Source organism: Osmia bicornis, chromosome 6 (genome assembly GCF_907164935.1).
Source record: "Osmia bicornis bicornis chromosome 6, iOsmBic2.1, whole genome shotgun sequence".
NCBI classification, from domain to species: domain Eukaryota; kingdom Metazoa; phylum Arthropoda; class Insecta; order Hymenoptera; family Megachilidae; genus Osmia; species Osmia bicornis.
In genome coordinates, this window is record NC_060221.1 from 7,865,434 (window position 1) to 7,884,029 (window position 18,596).

The 18,596-nt window shown below is 46.1% G+C and overlaps 1 long non-coding RNA gene across 13 annotated transcripts in view; it reads left to right on the forward strand.

Moving 5' to 3' along the window:
• The window catches only part of LOC114879615, a 187,619-nt gene that overhangs the window by 152,700 nt on the left and 16,323 nt on the right, over nucleotides 1-18,596 (forward strand). For all 13 annotated transcript variants that reach the window (XR_006829455.1, XR_006829457.1, XR_006829461.1 and 10 more), the window contains one exon: nucleotides 1,972-2,120. This is a non-coding gene — a long non-coding RNA (uncharacterized LOC114879615). The remainder of the gene's footprint in view (nucleotides 1-1,971; nucleotides 2,121-18,596) is intronic.

Consider the following 18,596-nt stretch of genomic DNA (forward strand, 5'->3'; position numbering starts at 1 on the left):
TGTCGCGCACTCTCTTACAAAATTCTATGGTGCACGTGAAGCCATGGGGCTGCTTTGGAAGCTCGTTTTCGAATCTCTGTTAACGACATGCTGCATCACGTAGTCTCGCAAAGGGAGGAAAATCGTTCGAAATCTGCTCTAAATGTTGAAAATCTGTGCACCAATGAATCGAGGGAACCTTTCACGAAGGTTGGTCGTTTATCGGAAATTTCGAAAGGGACGCATCTTTGCGGAATCCTCAGTTTGGAGCATATTTTTTCGTAGATCCTTTAAGAGGAAAATCTTGTAGGGTTGATTCGTTTCGCTGGACATCGACGGAAGTCGGAAACAATTCTCCGTTTCCAGGTCATTCTCTGTGTCGAAGATCGAGCAGAGTTTTTGGCCTTGATTCAAAGAAACAGTAGGTTTTAAAATTATTTCAAGTAAAAATTTTGCGAAACCGTGAAGGGTTATATACTTTATCGAAAATTGATTGTGCCTTAGAAGAGAAAAAGGATTCTCAAAGGTTCTAAGAATGGTTAAAACGGAAGAGGTAATCGAAATTTTCTCACAACTCGTCGAAAAATGAAATACAAACACTTCACCAGGTAGAGGTCCCTTGTGTTTTTTGTGAAAATTTCTGTTACTCGAGGCGCCGCCGTTTCGATTACTTTTCCAACAACGCTTTCTCGACCGTGGTCCCCAAACGTATCTACCTTACCATTATACTTCGAAGCACCTCGCATTAGTCCACTTCAAGATCAAAGTGGCCGATTTTCTGCGCAGAGATAGTCCTAATTGACTCACCGCGTTAGCGATAACCTTTGCAGCCTCCTCCGAAATTCCTTTCTCGAAATCAACAAATCCCTCGCGGTCCATACATCACCGTGATGGGTAAACTTAAGATAAAACGAACTATAATTAACCAAATGCACAGCAAAGTAAATGGCATCCGGTTTCTTCGGTGAAATTATACGAAAATATCCAAGATAAGTTTCTTTCCTAATAATTACCATGATATTTTATTGTACTCTGTATGCCTGGTTTCGCTAAGTGTCTTTGGAAATAAACTGAAAACACGGGACGACCGGAAAGTCTGTGTTTCACTTCCGAAATAACGCGATTTCGCGTAACACGAGACGAACGATCAATCACGCGTCTCCGCGGCGGGAAAAACTCCGGGACGGAGAAAAAGCTTCGGTGAACGATGCGAGTCACCGATGAAATTGCGAGGTCGCATCGAGAAAATCGATGTACGACGAGCGGTCGTATTTTTTACACACCACGTCAGCGGGTCCATTAATTTTCCCGGGGAAAAATCGACGTTGCCTGTCTAGAGTTACGACGCGAGCCTCGTCTCGAGTAGGCCACCGGTGAAATCCGAGACTGTCCCATTTCTCGCGAGGAAAGGGACACCGGAGGCTGGATTAAAAGGAATAGAAAGAAGGAAAACGTACGAGAAGGGTGAAAGTAAGGAACGCGTCTCGAGGGCTTCCTTCAGATATCGAAAGAGGGATAATGTATGTAGATTTAACAATTTGGGAAATTGAGTTCGTTGAAAGAAAGCATTATAGTGAATTGATGGTATTAGAAACTGTGATGAGCAACCTTCTCCATCCCGAGGACTTCAATTGAAAACCTAATAGTATTTGATGGGCAGCGAGTAAAAAACCGATTAGAAATTTATTAAGCTATTTATTGTCTAATTCCCTATAAATTTTAGATAGCGTATCGTGTTTTAATCCCATTCGACTATAATTTATCACTGCATAAAGTACCAGGTGCATGCTTTATCTCGATCATATTCGGAAACGGTCTTTATCATAATTCAGTCGAGATAAACCAGAAACGATCCTTATTTATTCAATTAATTTGCAACGTTATCTTTAAACTATCCACCTAAGTAAATCACACTGTAAGAGGATCAAAAACTTGTATCTCAATGAATCGAACGAACTCGAATAATACTATTTCTTTTTTCTTTTCGAACAGGCTTATTCATGGACGTATCCGAGCCTCGATCGTCCGACGATGAATCCTGCGACTGTTCGGATTGACTCTTTTATCTCGACGGCCGAATCTCCCATGGACCCATGGCTCCTAAAACAAATGAATCCACTCGGAGCGAACCGGATGAACAGGTAAGCGCGTTCGACCGGCCGATTCTCGTCTCGCCTCCATGGTTCCAGCTTGCTAATAGTACTTAATGGAATCGATAAGTTGTAGGACAAATCTGTGGTATCCCCCTGGCATAAAAGTCGCGTCAGTCGTAAATTTGAACGGCAAGGTATCGAACACTTTTCTCGGATCGCGTTCCATGGGGTATTCCCACATTATGTAAGAGCGGAAAAAGATAGGTCGACTCTTCTTGTTCTCTCCTCGTTTCTTCTCTTTTTATGGCTACCGTTGCCCTTTTACGATCGTCTACGCGCTGTTTTTATGGGTAATAAGATTATTTCTGTTCGAACGAACCCGTCTTTCGACGTTGAAAAAACATGAAAACGTCTTAGGAAAGCCGGCACACGTACCGCATTTTCTTCTTCCTATAATATCGTTGAAAACCGTCATGGTTTCTGCTCGTCCACGCGAGAGAGACTCTAGGATGGATGAGACAGGTTCGGTAATCGAGTGGGATACGCGTATGTTTACCCATCGCTTTCTGGGTAAACCAACAGAGACGTATTAGCATAGTTGATGCGATGCCTACGGTATAATAGATAGGAGAAATCTTTGCAATTTCATCTTCAATACGTTTTTCGGTGGGTAATTAGAAACGGGGAAGGGAGTTCTCCTTAAGGTTGATTCCAGCTAATTCCTCGATAGCCTAACAGAGGCTGAATGCAACAAACCACTCGGCACAAAGCTGAATAGCCGTTGTTCGGTGCATTGGCATCTGGGATAAAGACGAACACAACGACGAATCGGAAACTCCCTCGTTATTCCCGGTCGATGGAATCGACGGTGAATAGCACTGGCAAAGGCTTCGAACGGTCGTCGCGACGCATTGAAATGCATAGGAACGCGATCGCGGGGTAGCGACGCATTCACGATTGCATAAGTGGCGTAACGGGCTTATAAAGCCTGTTGCACGCAACACGAGAGACCAGAGATCGCCGAGAGTGCCTACTCGAGTTACTCGCGCCACTCGCTCGCATTCGTTCTCTCTCCTTCGCAATTGTGTCACCCCGTTGTCGTGGCTTGGCCACCCCTGTGCCACTAGCAGCAGGGTTACGATTCACAAACGGCCGTGTAATAACGCGACGCTGTTGCTCCGCGGGTTGGCACGAGGTTTTTTCGAAATCGACCGGCTGCGAGCGTCTACGACTCGCTGCGCCCTAATTTTCCTGCGAGCGTTTATTGTGCGCCTCTCGATCGCCCCGGGAAACCTGGACGAACTCGCGTTACCTCGAGACCGTTTAGAACTTGAAAATCGAGTGGGCATATGGCCTCGCGATCGGAACAGTCAATACGGTTTTTAAAAAGTCGCTGTTTAAAAGTAGTACAAGACAAGGGATTCGATGCGTTATATTTTGGAAGGAAAATTATAAAATCACTCTTTGTTAATTTAAGTTTCCTTTATTTAGAAGCTTCAGTAATGTACACTGTAAAATTACCAATTATTACATGTCGAACTTATTCGAATATTTGAATAATTTTCGTGCTAGAATAACCGTAGTTTCCAATGGCACTCCGTGTGTTCGACGAATGAATTACTACTATCGAGCATATGGCACTTCCAAGCAAATCGGTATTGTTGCGCGAAGGTATTGTTGGAACGCGAAAGTCCGGAAGGTACTCGGGTACACTTGGATATTGCATAAAAGGGGGAGGTACGGATTAAAACTAAACCCCGAAACGCATTGTTCAAACCATCGTCAAATATCTAATACAACTCGAATACTGAAACGTAGTTGCAATTTTATTCGGGCTTCTCTTTTTACTTGCAAATGCTCGGCACAACTTTCACCACAGTCAAACACTTGGAAAACGATTTTCCAACTAACCGCTTTCCACTCGCCGGCAGTTTACAATTTCTCTCGTAACTTTTCAATTTTCCCGGTGCACTCGCAATGCGAATCACGGAGGAAAGGTCTGCGCCGACTGACCGCAGCATGACCCAGAATTCTAAACGCGAAAAATTGGAGTTTCGAAATAAATCCGGAAATCTATCTAGTTGCGCGTGCATCGCCATATGGGTGAACGAGCCACCACCGACGATTTTCCATTGTGCTCGAGGACAATAATAAAAATAATCCCCCTCCGCGAGGGACGTTCTCGTCTCGCAGGCATTAGCGAGCTAATGAAACGTGAGTTGAAACCCAGTGTCTGGTGTCGCGTTTCCGGAAGACGAGAGGGGTTTACCTCGCAAACGGAAACGGCCGGAGGGGCGCAAGAATGCGCGAAAGAGAGACGGTGAGAAGAGAAGACGCGATGGAAGGGAGAAACCCGATCAATTTATTTATTAAACGTTTTTCGTGCCTTTGTCGAGGGGGGGCTGTCTCGTTCCCACGGGAAATACGAGGCGCTTAAAAGAGTGCTGGCTCGGTCTGCGAACGAATCCTACGCGAGAGGGTATCGCCAGGACGAGGTGAGGGTGGTAGAAGCGGGATCAGCGAGGAAGATTCCCTTAATGGAATCACGGACGATCCGGAGGAAAACAGGGCTCGTAACAACGGTCTCGCGATGCTCTCGTGAATTTTCGGAACTCTCGAGTATTTCCGTGTCCTCGGCAACGGTATCCGGATGATGAAAAAGGAAGAAGAGGAGGGGGGGGGGGGAGAAAAAGGACACTGGTTAGCCGGGCTTTCGAGAGGAGTAGTCGATTCTTCTCTCGAGGAAGGAGACAGCGGTTCGCCATTAGCGCAATCTAATCGGCAGGGTCCCTTAATAACAGGTTGGTCTCGACGTTCCGGCGAAGTAGAAGAAGAAAATGAGGAGGAGAAAAAAGAGGCGGGGACACCGCGGGCTGAAATTCATTCGGTTTCTCGGATACCTCTCCGCGTGCCGGAGAAGATCCTCTCTCTGTAATCTTACGGCTGAGCTCAATTAATGCTTAACGACAAAACCGCGAGAGACGGAGATGGAAAATGAGGCCTTCGGGCTGCCGCGTGGGACCCGGGTCCACAAGAAGAATGCGTCCCGTGCCGCCCGGTAGATACCGCTAATTGTGAAAGCATCCTCGAGCCGCAAAATTGCCGTGCACGCGCTTCAAGAATGCGCGACGAATTGCCAGCATGACGTTTCCTTCCTTCCTTCCTTCCTTCTTTTCATTCTTACCGAATACTCTGACTTTCCCATCCCACTGAACGGCCAGCCTTTCTTCCGGGAAGTTGAAAGAGTCCTGCCTACTTGAAAGAAGACTTCTTTCTTCTGGGAGAACACGAAGGGATGAACATTTCAACGGTCAGAGCCTGTGGTTAGACAGAAGATCGATCTTCGTTATCCTTCTTCCATTTCCATCATTCTTGCGAAATTTTGACTAGTGCAATGGTACCTCGAGAGACATTCAAAATGTATATTCCTGATAATAGCGAGATGTAATTAGGAGCTGATAAGATGATGCGTGAGCTATTTAACGAGCATAATGGTACTAAACCAACGACACTTGGTCCAAAAATCCGTGTACCTTCAAATCTACTGGACGATTCGTCCCCTAAATCTCGCGGGGTCCAAGTCTGTCATTATCCCGATAGCGAAGAGGTCCTCCGCGGAAGAGGGACAATCGGTCCAAGCTGGAAATTGACGGAGGGAAACGTCTCGTTTCTGAATTACAGGCGACGCAAAAGTGGCGGGCGGAAAGATAGAGCATAGAGCTGGCCTTCCTCGAATCTCTGTTCGTTCGCGGATACACGGGCCTCGGAAAGGGGGAGTGAGAGATAGATAATTCGCCTGCTAGGCGGGATGCAATCTGGCAGATTGTGGGGCACCAAAATTGCCGGGTTAGGAGAGGGCTAGTGGACTCTCGACTGTTCACCCGCTTTCAGAAAACCGGCGCTCACCGGCGCGGCGTCCCATTAGAGGTCGAACGACAGACTCTCTCGCTTCGATGGTTGCTCGTGCACACGTTGGATACACGTCGAGTCACTGGTGAATAATGCTCGCACACAGACACGTGCAGTGGAAGGGTGTGCCTCTGCGAGACAAAGGGAAGGAGACTGCCTCCTTTTGTTTCTTCGAACGCGGGGGAACCGGGCTTCCTGCGAGGCGTACTCGCGACCGAACACCACTTCCTTGATCTTTAATGCTACTTTCCCTCTTTCTACTTTTCTCCCCACGTTTGCGAGCTTTGAGGGATTAAAAAGCACAGAAAAAGAGAGCGAAAGTGACGAGTGTAGAGACGTTGCGCTTTGCGACGTTATGGATGTTGGGATTGATTGTGTGCCATTTGAAATCTTGCTTTTCTTTTACATTTCTCTTTCGCCATCGAGTTATTTAAGGTGGTTCAGTTAAGATTGATCACGAATGGTTTGCAGAACGTTAGCGTGCAATTTGGCCGAAATTGCTACCGGACCACCAACTGGAATTATTTCACGACATTACGATACCGTTTTAAATCCAATAACGAGGCGATAAATACCATCCGGACGAGATTGAATCCTCTCGAAAGGGAATGAAAAATAAAAAAGGTTCAGGTAAGCAACGTGTAGAGCGTGTGTTCCGCGTGCCGGCGAGGCGTTATCGAGCAGGGGGGCAATCGTAACTAACGAAACTCATTTAGCACGTTCCACTCGTCGAACAGTCTCATCGGTCCGTAATTAACATAATTAATATTCCGACGACGAGTGGCTCCCATCGTTGGGAAGCAGCCGCGGACCCTTTCGGTGGCGCAGCGTGTGGCTTTACCTGAAAATACCTGCACGAACACGGGCAACACGAAAAACGTGCAGCTCACGGAGCCGGAATACGTTGCGGACGCCCCCTGGAGCGAGTGGTCGTGATCGATAACGGCCACAAAAGATCGGATTAATAGACGGATGGGGTTGCCTCTCGTGAGCTTCGTCTGTCCTCTCGAGGATACTTCCACGAGGAAGAAAAGGAGGCAACGGACGGCTGGTGATGACCATTCAACTTTGTAACTCGTGAGCTTTCCACTGAGGCGACGGTTGTTTAAATTTAGAAGAAAACTGCGATCGGTGTGAGACAACTAATCTTTAGAAATTTTAAAAAGAATATTAATATTTTAATATCATGAACAGTGTAATTCGTGAGCTTTCTATTGAGGTGATGGTTGGTAAGAAAACTGTGATCGGTGTGAAACAATTAACCTTTAGAAATTTTAATTAAAAAAGAACATTAATATCTTTTAAAAATACCCAAAAGAGTCCGAAGAATCGAGGGATTTGAAGTAGTAAATAATGAAGTCCATCGATTCGAGAGGTAGCCATGCTTGATGTCTCTTCAATAGGGAGCATCCACGGGACGAATGGACCCACAGGTCCATTCCACAGGTGTGGATTTCGTCCATTTCGCGCATCGACGAAGACCACTCTATCAGACTGTTGCAGACCACCGGCTTCACTTTCCTCTTTCTCTTTTCGTTCTTCGCGTTTCCTTCGTTCCCACCCTCGACAAGTCCACCTTGACGTCCTCTACGATCCCCATGATTCAAAGAACGATTTCGTGCCACTGGTTTTTTCTCTCTGTGTCCACTTTTCTCGGTCGTTTCGAGAGGGCAGAAACTTGCTCTCTTGACAGCCTCGGTGGTTTCTCGTGCATCGGTACACAGGGCCGTGTTGCACAATGCACAGGGCAACACCGGGCCCTTTGTGCAACACCGACGGATAGCGTTCGTTGCTGTTTGTCTCTCTTTAGCGATCGTAGCCGGCGTGTTTGGTTTCCTCATCCACAAGACTGGAAGAGTGGAAGAACCTATCCAACCTTAATTCGTTCGCCGGCGCACAATGGGCGTCCCGTTTCCACCTCGACGGAGACGATGGAAAAGCGTTGGTTTACGGGCTGGGATTTTCTTCTCGTTCGGCTCCTTTCACCGGCTTGTTGTCTCTATTTTCCTTTTCTCCGATGCTTCCTCGTTGCATCTGGCCCCTTGCGATTTTTCTTCTATTTTTCACTCGAATACGATGCAATAACTTGCTCGTAAATTTTATTTTACGAATAAAAATTAATTCAATTATTATACGATCTAATGTACGGTACCCTGCTAGCATTTCTCATTAAATTATGTATCCATCTGCGGGATAAGATTCATGTGCCCTTAGTAAGATTCTGCAAACCCGGAGCAATTAATATCCGAGCGGGGATCTTGTTGCGGTTCATCTTTCATCGGGCTTGCTAGACGGGTCACGATCGACCAGCACTTTTTCATCCATCAATTCTAATTGATACCGCTCGATTTACCTCTCAGCGAGATGGTTTTTGCGCGCGACCAGCTCCGCGAATCTCCATAATTCACCTTGCATCCTTATGAAAATCTCGCCGCAATTGTGGATGAATCTATCATCGAAAAAAATAAGAAATTTACAATTAAACGTTTCTCTCTTCGTCAAGTGATAATGAATTCGATAAAATATATTACGGAAAGAAAAATGTAACGCAATGGATCGATGATGGGTGGCACGAATACTGAAGGAATTTCCTTTGAAAGCGGAACGGTCCATGGTAACGAAAGGATCCGGGAAATTAATGGAAGCCAGGCGCGGAAATTGATGCTTTAATGGAATTTAATTGAACGTCCGGCTTTTCGTCGCACGTCGTCGATCGGCTGATTTATTCGAAAGCGCGACAGCCTCGATCGTGACGTAATCGCTTATCTTAATCCGTTCGCGATAGGGAAGAAGGGGATGCACGGAGGTAAATGACGTTTCTTCTTAATGACCGGGGAAACGATAATCGAGTCAGCCGGTCGACTTAACGTCAATCACCGTTCGCTCTTTTTTCCTCCTATGTCTCGCAGCTACTCCGCGGATCTCGTTTCATCGACACGCTTTTATTTGAAGAACGCGGCTCTTAACTATAAATCAGACCGTTTTTACCCTGGCCACGCGGCTTTTTTTCAACGAAACGAGACCGTGATCGCTTGAGCGGACGAGCGCGCAAGCCTGATTAAAACGGGTTATTAATTACGGGCTGGCATGGACGTGAATGAATGCGGTGCCATCGATAGCCGGCCAACGGGGATCGAGACTTTTTATTTTCGCGAAATTTCCGTATCGGTCGTCATTGAAATATGCATCGGATTCTCGCGTGCCACCGCGGCGTATCGCCGGAAATTTGCGGCGTTCGAGCTCTCTGTATTTAATTATCCAACGCCAACGTGTGTGATTAATATTGGCTTCTTCTTTCGTACCAATCAATTTTAATTATAAGCACATAAAGAGCTAGCGAACGATGCCGGACAAAGAGAGGGATGGCGGGCACGGGATTAATGAAAAATTCATGTCATGATCCGAGGCCGATAATTCGTGCCAAACTATCCGTCTCTCTCCGTCTCTTTACCACTCTTTTCTCTTCTCCTCTCGGGCTATTAGACACGCTTTGAAAAGCGTCACGAACTCGTGCCAGAAGCTTATTCACGAATTCGTCGCGCTTACAAGGAATAAAAGAATCGTTCCTTTAATCAATTATTGACTTTTACTTGATTGATTTATTTCGTTTTGTACCATAGAAAACTGTACAAAAAATTTGCATTCCTCAAATACTTTTAACCCTCTACTTTTCTACTTTTAACGCAAGTAATAATATTTGCTGGCCAGCTAGAAACGCGAAGGAAGTTAAATTTAAAAGATGTTCGCGGTTAATTGCCTCTCGATACAAACTCCGTCCCACCGGGACATCTTGATGAATATCGTTTTCGCGTCTTCGCCACTTTGCCATGGGGTAGGTAAGGGTGGGTCTCGTTGAATCATTTCGTGGTCGTCGAGTGGTGGATTCGAACGAAAGAGGAAAAGGAGCCGGTATCGCTTTCGCGTCTCTCGCCCTTTCGCGTCTCGACCGAAACTTCCTCCTACTTCCACGATTCGTGGCAACTTGGGGAGGAAAGTTCAAAAAGTCAATTAACCGCTCGTGCCGCTTTACTCTCGATTGAACGGTAATAAGCGGGAACGAGTCAAGTTATGGACTCGAAACAAGCATAAAGCCAAGTCAGCGACACCCGTTTCAACGATGTCTGATTTGGATTAATGAAGTCGTATCGTGACCCACCGCCATCAAACGCCTCTTAACCGACGTCTTCTATGGTCTTTATTATCGAAAATGATTCTATATTGGCTCTATTTCTCGTTCGAACGATCCCCTTTATTTTGATTAAGAATACTTCAATTTTCATTTTACAACTCGAAGGGGTGTCAAATTTACTTAAAATGTACTTAAAATTAAAACCTATTGTCATTATCATTCCATCGCGGTAAAACAGACGAGGATCTTCTTATTGCAATCCTATTTAGATTGGAAAACTTTAACAGAGATCAGCATTCAATCTGTGGCTACACAAACACAAAGTGTCTCATACACAGTATACTTATAATCCTCTTAAAGCGCAGAGTTTCTCAGAATGACGACGTTGATTTAAGCGTAGCAGAGCGGCAAAAGTTACGCCCGTAGTCTTGCATAAAGAAACAGGAATATTTTCCGCCAAAGGGAATCGGCCGGAAGTTATTCCTCCCGCGAAGAAAGAACTTTCCCGAGCAAAGCTACTTTCAATCAGGACTATTCCGAACTTTGCCAAAGTAATCTCGGCAACTTGCTAATCTTACTGTCCCCGCCAGCAACAATCGCTTCCTTCCTTCCATCCGCACTACACTCCTACACTCTATTCCCGATAAATGCTTCCACGAAGGTGTTTCAACGATATTATATTATCTCGATAACAGCGAGTGCTCGCACGTGCAGAAACGAGAACGATTCTACCCGGGTGTCTTGATATTTATACGGCCCGGTTGGTCTGCAATGAATTTTCGATACAACACGTTTCTATTAGGCTGTTTCGTATCGAACAGCGGGCGCAGAAAGTCTGACAAGATTTCATGACAGAAAAGTATGGTAAAACACCATTTATGGGGTATTAATTTAAGGCTTATAGTTTCATTATTTTTAACAGAAAGTAGCTGAGTCGTTTGAAAATCAATCAAATAGATTGAAGAACGTTCCTTGCGAAGGTGTCGAAGATTTGCAGGTACTTTAAAAAATCTTGGATAACTGTTTCGATAACTTCAGAAACAAGAAGCACGTAGCACTTAAAGATTACAAGTTTCGTCGGAAGCCTTGTGTCCCGGCAAAGTACCAGAGGTAAATGTAATGAAACTTCGTTGAAAATTAATTGAGCCTTCGAAAGTTTGAGTCTTTGTTATACAGGTATACGTAAGTGAAATCGTTGAAGTCCATAAAGAAGTAAGTACCTAGTGTTCATAGATCCTTCGGAAGTGAATTAAATTTCACTTCATTTCGTTCATTAGCTGAGCTATCAAAAGGCTTCGTTCAAGAAATATTCGATAATTTCAAACTTCCTATCTTCCGAACTCGTTGAACTTCGACAATGTTAGGCGATCCGTATTATTTGAAGTTTCATTAAGTCTCGCAGAAGGTAGTCGAATGGAACGAATTGAATTTTCCGCTATTTATCGTTCGAGGCTCGTACATCGTCGAGATAATTCAATTTCTTCTACTAAACTTTACTTCCTTCTCGGAAGATTCATACAGAAGAGTAATTATAAGCTGATAATACTCGGATTATCGCAACCTAATTATAGAACAGCTTCTTAGACAATGATTCATCGACGGATAATCTTTAACCCTTCGATCGTCTGGCCTAGTTAAGCAATTCAACCTCCCGTTTTTCGCATAATCGAACCAGTTACGCTTTTCCATTTTTTACCATCGCTCGCGGAAGCAAAGAGGTGGCGCGCTGCCTCTGGATTGGCGTGCAAAATCCCGCCGATTATTATCAGCTCGGCTGGTTACGCTCGCTCGGGGCGTTACACGAAACTGGAAACACGCGATAAAGAATTTTTCCGGTCGCCCCGAGCATCGAGGCTCCGGTTCGATGAGGAACGCCAGTCTACCGGCTGCTGGACGTGTGATTTCGTGGAATATTGCGAAACCAGTTGCGGAACTCTCGCGATATTATTCCGTTCACGTTCGATTTAGCGGTATCGCACGTGCGAGCTCGCGGTTGCGCAATCTTGTCGTCGGCGAGAAAAAGATTCCGCGACAGATCCGCTCGGGAGCTCGCGTTTATTCGCTGAAGAGAATGCCAGACCGATAGATCTGCTTGGCAATCAGCATTTCAGGGCGCAACGAGGAATCCTGTCGGCGATATTCCGTTTTTTTCTTCTTCCTCTTTGCAGCGCGGCTTTCGAAGAGCGTGCTCCGACTTCGAGGTACGTTTTTCCTCGCGACCGAGCATGCGCACCGGTGAACGGATAAAACCGGCGTTCCTGCTTCTATTTATCGGCGGACACGACCACGTCCGGTCAATTAACTCGTCCGAAGAAAAACGCAGCTCGATGCCACACGATTGTCCGACATTCGTCCCTTCGGCCAATTGATTCGCGGAATTCGCGACTCGGCTCGCGGATGCGTTCCGAAGATGGGAATTTCATTGATCTTAATTTTAATGATTATCTTAACGAGGGACTTTGATTTGGTGAATGGATAGTTCTATCATTAGTTTCGATTGAAAGTAATGTTCTGCGCGATTGAACGAGGATGTTGCGTTACTCGCACTTTGCCGAGATAAATTAAGGAATACGGGAAATAGTCGAATTTCTGCCCGCTTTGTCTCGAACAGAAGCAGCTCTCGAAATAACCAGGGATAAAAGGAGGCAGTGGGTGATCGTGATAGACGGAAAGTATTTAAACGCATTGTTGCGTTCCGCGAACAGGACGCGGCGAATCAGGAATTCAGCGGAAAACGGTGGAGGGAACATTTCCGGAAGGAATTGGAAAGGAGGGCGCGAAATGTTGGCGTTTTCGGTGGAAGATGGTTCGCGGTACGCCACGCACGACGGAGATACGTAGGAATTTTAATATTCGTCGGCGGTGGGAGGAAAGGAGCTGGTGTAATCCCCTTGACAAACGGCTGCCTCCGCCCTTGATGCCTCTTGACAAACAGGGGCCATCGTTCTCGCCCCGTAGCGTCGAACGAAACAGTCGCGGCTCGCTCCTCTGCTACGAGGAAGAAAAGATCCGGCCAAATATTTCCTCGTGGGGGATATTCTGGATCGAATCCAAGCAGTTTTGCCGCGCTTTGTCGCCGAAACAAATTGCTCGTTCTTCCCGCGAGGCTGTCCTCTCCCTCGCGATAATTGCATCGGTCGTGCTCGACGAGATCGCGAACGTTGTTGTACTCGTGTTATGGGAACGCAAAGGCTGACACGTTACGGTTAATATATGCGAGGCTCATTCGATAACTAAACAGACAGCTGCTGTTCAAAAACTACCTAAATAGAGAAAGAGATGATATTCTTAGGAAGCATGTGTGGTGCGTTCAAGAAGATACAATTATTTGAATATTTGTTTAATTTTCTGTTACCTTATTAATTTGGTGAAATGAAATGGTGGTCCCATCTATGGAACTAAGTAAGGAAATCCAAGAAAGGGTTGAAGGATTTCACCCCGTATAGAGACGTATTAGAAAGAAACTGAACGATATGACCAAAGCAGAGAATGGTGCATCAAGGAACAACATGGCTGGTGATTCGTGGTCGGTCGTTTCGGGCACTGGTTACAGGAGCAACATTAATATCGTCGAATAGAGCCGCGTGGCGAGATTCCACTGCGATTCTATTTCCAACTCGTTCCTAACCAACGTAAATCGTGTCTGTTTTGGACGCTATGCTGTTGCTCGAGGAACAGCTGCGTTTCGCGAGGAATCCAACAAGATTTCTTCGAGGGCTGAGTAACGCGGTTCGCGTCATAGCCGGAGACGAATTAGGCGTATCGGTCGATGAATCTTGCCGTGAAACACTGGACTAATCGACAATCGGATATCAACGAAGATATCCACCGGCGTGTCTAATGAAGGAGGGAGGATAATCGCGCTGTTATCGAGAAGGTCAACAGGAAAGAAGAGAAGGAGGAGTTTGATCGAGCAGCCACGCGCGAGACTGCTGTCTATGGTAAAAAGAAAGAGTAGAAGATGGGGGAAAACAGGAAGAAAGGGGTGAGAGGAAGGCTGCACAATTAATTTCGAAGCGTCGCGACGAGGGAACGAGCCGCGGCGCACCTCGGTCAGGATCTGCATGCAAGAACAATTAGCTACACCTCCTCGTGGCTCACCTCCGCGATAAATCAGCGGACCGCATTACCGCAACGACCGGCGTGCACAATGCCTGTAATTCTCGCCCACTCTGGCAGCCGGAGACGCAACAGAGCCGACCTGGCCGGTCTTGGACGCCGATCTTTCCGCGTGGACAGCATCGCGAACGTGGTAACGAGAGCCCGGACGTTCGCCAGGGACGCGAAGACGCCTCCGGTTCATGATGAACGACGCTCGGTGACTCGGTCAACGCGATGATAATCGCACTTAGGGGGATGAGACGATAGAAAAGAGGACAGCGAACCGTTTCGAGATCGTGATGGCTCGTTTGCGGTGAACGGACAATTCTGGGGTGGTTACGTTTCGCTTTGCGGTCTCCGTGAACTTTCTACGAGACAAGGTATTATAGAAGATACATTTGGAAAGATTTATAGGTACGGTTTTGGACCAGAATAATTAAACTTTGAGATTTTCTCTATAAGTCGTCATTTTCCTTTCCTCCTCATTTTAAAATTGACATGGTTTTTACTCCGCTTAAGTCGTCAAAATTTCTCGGTCCCTTGAGTGACGACTTATCGAGATTTTACTGTATATATTTTCAAAATGATACAGTATTGTACAATGGTATTAGAATTTGGAATTTCGAATTGAATTGACAAGCTGATAAATCACGGTCCAGTTGAAACGATGACAGGGTAAAGTATCGAAAGCAGGAAGAAACCGCTTTGATAGCTCGATACTTGGTCTTCTTTCATGGTCCTCGGTCTTCTCGAAGGGAGCAGCCAACACGACGCTTGCTCCCGTTTCCACGAAAACCGCTCGCGCCCATTATCTACGGCATTGTTCTTGGTCCGGTCGTCCGCGGGACGATAAATCCTCGCGTTCGGCAGAGGTACACCTTCCTGGCGGCCACCCCCGTTGGTAGGATTCCTCCGCGGTCGTGCAGCAGGCCAGTAAATAAAATCGGTAAGCGCCACGACGATTTACGGAGGCGGAGGCAGTAAAGGTTTCCGCTCGATCGGCCGTAAGCGCGGGTGCTCGATGTACCGATACACGATAACAGTGCTTCCTCGTCGTGGCACGGCTCGATAGCTCTCCCGTCGAGAACGCTCGCTCGTTTGCCCGCGCGCGCGACTCCACTCTTTTCGACGAGGCTTTATCGCCCCCCGAGCAAGTCCCTTCGGCCTGCTTGCATTTACGAGCTCCGCTCCATTGTTCCATCCAACTTCCCCGCTCGCCCTGGCGATTTATTAAATATCCACTACATATTTCGCGACCCCGTCCGGCCAGCTACTCGTGGGCCTGACGAGATGCCTGCCACCGGACGAAATAATTCCTCGACGTTCGATTTACACTGGCAATCGAACACCAATTGAGACGTACAATGTATGTCCTGGAAAGTTTGAATTATATTCGGTCGAGATGAAAGATTCGTGTGTATGTACAGCAATTCTGGATAGAATCATTTGTTTCTGTTTTGCAAGTACGCTAAATAACGGTGTTAAATTTTGTTTATACGCGCCGAGTTACCCAATGGAGATCTATTAGGATTGATTCATACGTACAAATGTACAGAGAGGAATGAAAGACGATAGAATGAGAACGATTTTCGACGGTGCAGCAAGATTCCATCAACGATCCATCAAACAGATAAAGGGTGGATCGATTTGCCCCCGGCCGGGGAACGGGTTAAGTTTTATACATGCCCATGGCAAGAAACCGTGGCGGACTGGATTCATTTGATCAATCATTCCCGACAGTTGAAGGATGGATCGACTAGCTATATTTACAGATAGCTATACGCTTTAAATTCTTCTCGTTACCGCTTTTCCCTTCTCGTTTGAACGACGATCGATCGACGGTTCGGGAAGTAACTTAAACAACTTATTAGCGAGGGTTAATAGAGAGAGAATCGGCGAACTTTTTGAATAGACTGTGCTCTATCTCTAGCGTTGGCCTGAATGACGAGCAAAGCCGAGAATAAGAGCGACAGGCAGCGGGGGCGGTCAGACGCATTAAAACGCGTCTTGCCAGTGGCACGGAGGAGTCCTTCCTTCCTCGTTCGCGGGAGAGAGGCAACAATTGGAGCGTAATTATGAACAGGGACGCGGTGACTCATGTGCCAGTGGTCGTTTCGTGGGCTCTGCTCTTTCTCGGACGGCCGTCTTGCGCCACGGGCATGGAAAAGAAGTGGCTCGTTGTCGGCGTTTATCCGCCTCGAGCTTGCGGTTTCTGACCGCACGTTGCGACAACCACGGATCTAGGGTTTCGCTTGGATCCATATATGGAAGAGGCCATGGTCGGATGTCGTTCCGGCGAATTTAGCGGGACCTCGTTTCGCTGCGGCCGCTTGGAATCTTCGATAACTTCGATGTACAGAAAATTTTCAGTTATTTTGGTTACAAGATAAATATATTAACGTGTATTTTGAGACCGAACGTCGATGACTGATCGCCAGATCAGTTACTCTCGCGAGAGTGAGATGCGAATGGAAGCCTCGGTGTATCGAGAGGAAACGGAGAATCAAAGGGGAATTTGTGTACACGGTTAACCCTTGGGCTAAGTTTGGAAACTGTTTCACCGGATGGTTGGACACACATTCGTGTAGTTATGTTACAGAACGTACACTGTTGCGCGACAACGTTTCCGTGATATCCAGTAATTTTCTTGATAGATAGAACAGGTTCGTTCCATGGGAGGGAAAGAATCGATCAGATTAGCGGATTCGAGGGGATTCGATGCTGATCAGCGTGCAGATAGACGGAACGTAAGATAAATGGCCATGTTGATGTTCTACATCCTTGAAAATTGAATTACCAATTAATCTCGGAAGGGTGTAAAGCTTGTTAAAATCGTTGATTTAACTGCGCTGATAATGATGGAATGTACATCATGAAAAGAACCAATGCTTTATTGTACGAAATTGCATAAATTGATAGAGTGTTCTCTAGCGTTTCATGAGTAATAGGCGAATATTATATTCAGTTATTATCTAGAACGCGTAAAAATTAATTGTACGTAATGATTCATCATCGTGAAACCATCCTCCGTATTATCAATCACAAAATCAAACATCGGCTCGATCAATCATAAAATAGTCGTAATCATTCATACCCACACAATCAACGTACGGTAATGGCTAACGCACCAATCATCGCCTTAACGTGCAATTTTAATTTTTATCAACGTTGAAATCGCATAATTAAATATCTTTTTTCGTCATATACTATTTGTCGTTAAGATAAGCACAAAAATTACATCAGCGTCACGTATGCTCGACAAAGCCGACGAATTCGTTGGCGAAATGGTTGAGTTTTTCCCTTAAATGTTGTTCCTCCTCGATGAATCATCGCTCGAACCTCACAATTTTTACTCGACTCAAACAATTCGTTATTCTTCCACTAGAAAGATGTCTGTTTCTGTTTCTAGCCGATACAGGAAACAGCTAAATCGAAAACAATCCTCGAAGCAATTTACTTTCAGCACCGTTTCCGCCCCCTTTTTCGACGAACCCTCGAAACAATTAGACCCTTTATGAGGCTCGCAGGGCATTAAGAAGCCGCAAAGAAGATGCGTTTCTCTCGCGTCACGGCCCAAGGGAGACGAGGAAGTTGTTTAAAGTGACGCCGGCCACGTGTTCCGTGCGACTCCAAGCACCGTGGGTAAGAAAATAGAAAAGGATGTCCTGTTGTACGACGAATAGATGAAGAAGGATAACGTTAGGGAGGTTCTCGTAGATCCTGTTCCGTGCGTGTGTGTTTCTTTTTTTTTATCTAAAAATCCATTAGAAACAACGAAGACGCGGCTCGCTATCGTTATTAATACCGACGGGAAGTTCATTATTCCAGCGAGATTTAAGCGCACTTTTAACCTACCCGCCATGAGTATGTATGATTTGTTATTCTCTGTCGGCCACTGGCCCATTACCGCTTCTCTCTGCTCGACCTACGCGTACCGATGGGTTAGAAGATTTGTTGTGCGTAAATCACACGCGCGAGACTCATCTTCGCGAGCAGCGTATCCGCTCGCGACTATTTATTTGTCTTTACGTTACCTCGACGCGCGATTAATTGCGATCGACGCGAGGGAACGCGAGGGCGATCGGTTCCGTTGCGATTCGTGGGAAAGGGATCGTGACACGCGATGCGTCTATTATATTCATACTGATTCTGAACGACTAGAGTAAGATGGTAAACGAACTCTGCGATGTTTTAATGAAATTTTCACTGGTCCCCGAGTGCAACGCGAAGTACAAATATTTGTCGCGAATCAGAAGTCTACCGGGCTCGTCCTGCTCGGTTACCAAGTTAAATGTTTTAATGCGAGACGATGGCCGTGGAGAAGGCGACGCGAGAACGAAGCTGAATAAGGATCCCCTTTACAAAGCTTCGAAGCACAGTCGGTA